We start from the raw sequence: 6310 nt of genomic DNA on the forward strand, positions 1-6310 counted from the left end.
TCTGAAGTAGATTTCCTTTAATTGAGCTCACCAGACAAACTAATCAACCCAGCTCTCTGAAATTAATTATAGTGATTCAAAGAGCCCTGACACACAATACCATCTATGAATTTAATAGCACGACAAAAAATTTAATCTTTATGACACTTAAATATAATTTGCATAATAATTTGGAACACGGTGTATATCTACACTTAAAAGGAGTGAGGTCTAATGTCATTTAATTTGTTTAATGGAAGGAGACTGGTGTGAGATTCTTGTGAAACGTATTTAGTAATACTTTAGATGATGTCTGCAGGTTTAAATTGATTAATACAATTAAGCAGTCATCTACAAAAATGTGAGATGTCATTAAATATTTGGCATTCATCCAGTCATTTATAGCACTCTTACTTTGGAAAACTGAAATATGGCCATTAAGATGTCTTAACTCATGGTGTAAAGTTTTATTTTATAATAGACTTTCATTTTGCATCATGTCAGAAAATCATACTAAATAGGAAGCAATCTTTTTTTCATCATTTTCTCAAACCTGACCACCACATGGACAGAGAAAAGACAGGAAACAAGTGAAAAACGTGCTGTACAACTACCCAATTGAAATTTCTGAACTCAAATTATTCTCAGCCCTTCTATTCTACATTACGTATGAACTGTAACGACCCACTGAGAGGACCCAGACGTTGAGCATCAACACAGATGTGTAAAAGCACAATAAGTGTTTTTAATGAAGGAGGATAATGAAATGGGATCAGATTCTGTCCCATTAAACGCCCTGCTGCAGGGAACAAACAGAGGCAGGCGACTTCAGTTTCCCAACAGAAACTTGTGTGTGTGCAGGTAGATCTCTTTAACCTGGGCCGTAATGCAGCAGGTTGTGCAACAGTGACTGTGATGACGTCTGTGGGTAAGCATGAGTGAGGGAATCCTGAGTTCATGACCGCTCTCTGGTGGATGTTGTCATCTCTGAAGTATCTGTTTCTAACGCCCATTACTGGCATGACTTGAGTGATGTGTTGGAGATGTTAATAAGCCATGTGTTTACTTCAACCTTCAACTTATTGGCCCAAACCTCAGACTTACTTTGTAAACGAGCTGATTTCAAACACAAAACTTGCCATTTAAAAACCTCCAAAACTGCTATTTAAAGCATGGATTGGTTTCTTGATTTAAAATAGAATATTTTTGCAAAATATGAAAAATACTATTTTTTCAGAAATTTGTATTTTTTTATAATTTTTCTCTGTTTCTGCCGACTTGTTTGTACATTAACAGTGGCAGATCACAGTTGTTGAAAAGTTATTTTCCAGGTCATATTAAAGTTTGTGCATCCGTCAGTCAGTTTCAAGACTGGGCCAAATGTCCGTATTTTTTGGAAATCAAAATGCTCACCCTAAGTTACTGTGAAGTTTAAATAGAACCTGTCTGATTCCAAACAGTGAAAAAAATATCCTTTGTGTTTGAATGAATGCAGTATTACAGGCACAAAGAAAACCCTTCCCTGCATTGTTGCAATGGCTGTAAACAATTCTGGCTAAACCATGTTTTCCATGCTGAAGCCAACCGTGCTTACAAATAAAATGCCAGAAGAGAGGTGGATTTTCCTTTTTATTTTTAACTGTAGCTGTAACAGCTAAGACACCAACACAAAGAAACGGACTCAGCAGCATCCATGGTAATATAAATTCTTCGTGTTAACAGGTACAACCCACTTGCACACATACATGGGGATGAGTAATGTTCGTTGAGTTAAGCAGCAGAAATCTGGACAACCTTTACTTCTTTTAAATATTCATCGGCACTTGCTTCACACTTCCAACACAGGTGTGCATCCTGGTCCACTGACTGACTGAACCTATCTCCACATATTTCCCAAAAGTCAGCATTCTTATTTACTGTGATATCCAAAAGCATTATGATTGTGAAATAATCTAATCAAATCTTGACTAAGCCAATCGATTACGCAGGACATTTTCTGTGACCTAAAATGATTTATAAAAAGCTTTTTTGCTATGGCTGATTATGCTGTGGGTTTACTCACATTTTTTTCCCCTCTAGGCCCCAAGTCATGTTTAAAGATTGTAAATGTGTTGTAGAAGTCATAAACACATTCCAAATGTGGTTTATCTGTGTGCAGCAGAACTACAGAGATACTGTTGCATATGGATGGTGAGACAGAGGAGATGGGTTGTGTCCATTGCTTTTTTTATTACTGCTCTACCATTTCTCATCTTAAAGCTGAGGGTGATTCTAAGGACATGTTATTAAGCATCTAAAATGTCTGGCAATATTGCAAAAAGAATTACAAACCAAGTATAATTTCTGTGGTTGTATTGTTAAAACAATATTGTGAAACAATGACAAGCTCCAGCCCTATCGGGATCAATGTTATGACTTAGACTTTAGTTGGCTTTTTCAGTTTCGAAAAAAGAATAAATACTGACGTTGGTGTTAATAAACTTGTAATGTAATTATTACTAGCAGGAACGTACAAAGGGGATGACTATACACTGGAAACCAGAAATGATGACATCACTAGAGGGAACTCTAGTAATGATCCACTTCTCATAGCTCACCATGGAAAAGGCAGGAGTTTCATTGTCCTCAGTCCAATACTCTGAGGTCGGGGAAACTGGTTAGGACAGCAATAGGGCAAGCAGAACTGTCGGAACAAATTCAGAATCTATGAGGCAGTAATCAGGGTCCAGGTACGTGAACCAAGATTCAAAGTAACTCAGTGTAGGCAGGGAGCAGAAAATGACAGCCACTGGTCATTTTTAGAGGCAGAGACCAGTGGCATGATCAAGAACAATGACCTGGACCACTTGAAGGTTGTGAGCTATAAGCTCCTCAATGGTCTCATGAACTCTATGGCCGGTCTGTGTCCGCCCCAGAAGTGAACTGCACCAGAGTTCATTTGGAAGCTGACCTAAAAAATCTTGGTCTCAGTCCGGTTATTTGGTCTGAACTAGAGTTTGCTTGAGTTCACACCTTCACCAACAGCGGAAATGAACTTTGGCCTGCTTAAAGAGGACCAGAGAAAAAATAAAATTCACATCACAAGTTAATATTATTTAGTTCCGATGTGTCACACTGTCAGGGCAGATCGACAGACCAATCAGAAAGCTGACCACAGCTGAACCGTTTCTGTTTTCTTTATAGCTGTCTGTTCTTCCAAGCGACAGGCTGCTACTAGCAGCTCTGCTAAATTCCAATGCAAAACTTGCTGCATGTGTTCCTGGTGCTGCTCATGATTAGTCTGTACTGAGCAGCTCTCTGATAGAAGAACGCATGTCTTCAGTCATGCTAAACTAAACTATAATACAGCTAAACTATAATGTTTGGAGTTTTCAGTAATGTATGCACGAGCCAATGAATGAATATGATCAGCAGTCAATCAGATCACTTTGGTGGCATACCCTGCTCAGTACGGATTTTATTACCCCTGAAGTCAGTACAAAAATCTGTGAACAGCCAAACAGAGCAACACCTGATTTGCGCCTTTTGGGAGCCAAGCCATAAGAGCCGGTTCCCTGAAAAGAGCTGAAATAACCATCACTAGTCAGGTGTGAATACACCCTAAACAAATAAACCAACTCAACATAACGTAAACTAATGCCATTTACAAGGAACTGCGACCTTCAGTTTAGAGGATAACAATCCCGAGTTCATTTACTATGTTTTTGGACATTTCAATACCATCAGCATGGATAAGTGATTATGTGATGTCCAATAATAATATTTTGAAGTGACGTAGAATGCGGCTGGAGTAAATAAAAGGTCATCTTGGTACTTTTAGTGTTCATGCTCACTAAAAATACCAACCAAGATATTAGTTGGCTATACCCTTTACATTCTGTACACCACTTTATTTATTTTTGTTACACTTAAAACACCCAATGTGAATACATAAAGTCGACTATATAAGGATGACGTAATTATCATCCATTCCTCCATTTTCAATCACTTTTTATTTCAAAATAGCTAATTTTACTTTCAGTTGAACCAAAACTCTTTGCTAGAATCTTGCATTACACATCAGACAAAAAGAAGTCACACAAAAGGTAAATTATTTTTGAAAATGCCTTCATATTTTTAGTTAATGGTCATTTTAATTCAGTATATACACTGATATAACGTGTAGAATTTAAAGAATCTGCTGGAGAAAAGACAAATAAAGCTGGGCACGTCATACAAGCAGGTATAGAGATGAAAGCAGAGGTTTGTGACCGCTACATTAGCCTCTATGCTTGTCTCCCTCCAGCACCATTAGCATATCATTAGAAAACATCTGAACTCACAGATGTTGGTCTCTTAGCCTGGCAGGCTTGTTGAGAAGCCAACACACACTGAGACACATGGGCTGCAGTGAAGTGAGTGAACTGAACATAGTCGCACACAGTGTGAACTCCCAGATGTTTTATGTTGGCCCATGGCAGGATTAGAGAGGAGTAGAAAAGAGTTGGCACAGATTTGAAAAGGAGAACTAACTGTGAAATACAGTGGGGAATTTTGTGTGTAGCCATTCAGTAAAAACTGTGTTAGAAAAGATTTATGTATAGCCTCGACAAAATATGCCAAAAATATATTCATTATCATTCTTCTTTCTGTATGTTCCAATTCGTAGGAATATTACTGGGTTTGCATTTTTGTGCACAGAAAGTAACACCACTCAGTCACATGCTAGTACAGATTTGTAGATTGAACGACCTGCCAGCCTTTGGGACACTGCTGTCTACGGTCTGTCAAACAGTTTGAGTTTATCCTACCTTGCCAGAACCCAGGCAGAGCATTTAGACAAGGTTCAGGACCATCACACAAGAGAGTAATCATTTTCTGACAGCCACCCAGGGATGGCATTTAATGGTGTTGGCAACTGGCCCAACTAAGTCATTTGCCTCACCAGCTCCCCTCTAACTTGAATAGGATTCTCCAAAATGAGGTGATGAGGGCAACTTAACAAGCATGCAGATTCAAGAGTGGCAAATGCACATATTCCCAAGTACCTTGGTGGGATTTGTTAATTTAAATTTCGAATACAGTGAGAGACAACACAATATCTTGAAGACAATATATTGAATAGCAACAAAAAAACAAAGGTGAATCATCAACTTTCTGTCAGATGTCAACTAATGTAGTAAACTGTGTAGAAAATGGACTATGAAGTGATTACCTCCATGAGGATCTAAGTTACCCTCTACCCACCAAGATAGAGTCCCTAAAATAGAAAGGAATGAAAGTTAAATTCAAACTTCACTTTAGGAATTAGTGGCACTAAACCAAGCTTACATACATTTTAGACACTAGCAGTGTCTAATGGTGAGGAAAATGGCTTTGTTCTGACCATCACAAACATAAATGTGGGTGGTCTATTAAATTAACCATGTGGGTTGGTCAGATGAGATGTAAGTTGAGCTTTTTAGCAACAAACACTTTGGGTTACTTTGTCATTACATGAATGATAATTACATTAAGAAAACACTTCATACTGTTACCGCTCTTAGGTTGGTTTTGGACTTTCTCAGTTGCATTACCTTCCAGTTCACATTTTTGGATTTTGAACTTTGGATTTTGTTTCTGTAAGGTGTCTTTTATTTTAATAAACACCTTTATTTTTGCTTCACTTTTGCTTTCCTTTGGCTTCACTTGGGTCGTCCACAGCCAACACTCTTTTGTAAGATTGTTGGCTGTGGACGACTTTTGTACTCTTTTGTACTCTTACAAAAGAGTGACTCTTACAAAAGTCACTCTTTTGTAAGAGTGTTGGCTGTTTCAGGCCAACATACCTACCTGTTTCAGGCAGGCATGTTCCTGCCTGAAACACACTAATAATTGTGACATCAGCAATTTGACAGAAAGAAATCACCTAACATGAATTTAAATGTCACTACAAGAAAACTGAATATATTTCAAGGCTTTTTTTAAATACATATCAACAAGGGCAGCAATATATGATGTGATCACTGTATGCATTGAGAAGAGTTTTATGCAAAAGCTCAGCAGCTGTTCTTTTCTATATATATATATATATATATATATATATATATCTATATATATATATATATATATATATATATAAAATAATAATTACTGACCACATATTACTGATGTGGTCAGTAATCATTGACCACATCTAATATTATTCTTCATTTAGGTCATGCAATACTTATAAATCTCTTAATGTAAACAAAAATCCAAACCACATGTGAGGAGAGCGCAGTGTCAATCACATTGACACCACACATTGCCTCTCTGTTACTAAATCAAACCATGACAACACTTGTATCCAAGTCACCGTATACTGGCACAG

Source organism: Xiphophorus couchianus, chromosome 18, assembly GCF_001444195.1.
Source record: "Xiphophorus couchianus chromosome 18, X_couchianus-1.0, whole genome shotgun sequence".
Classification (NCBI taxonomy): Eukaryota; Metazoa; Chordata; class Actinopteri; order Cyprinodontiformes; family Poeciliidae; genus Xiphophorus; species Xiphophorus couchianus.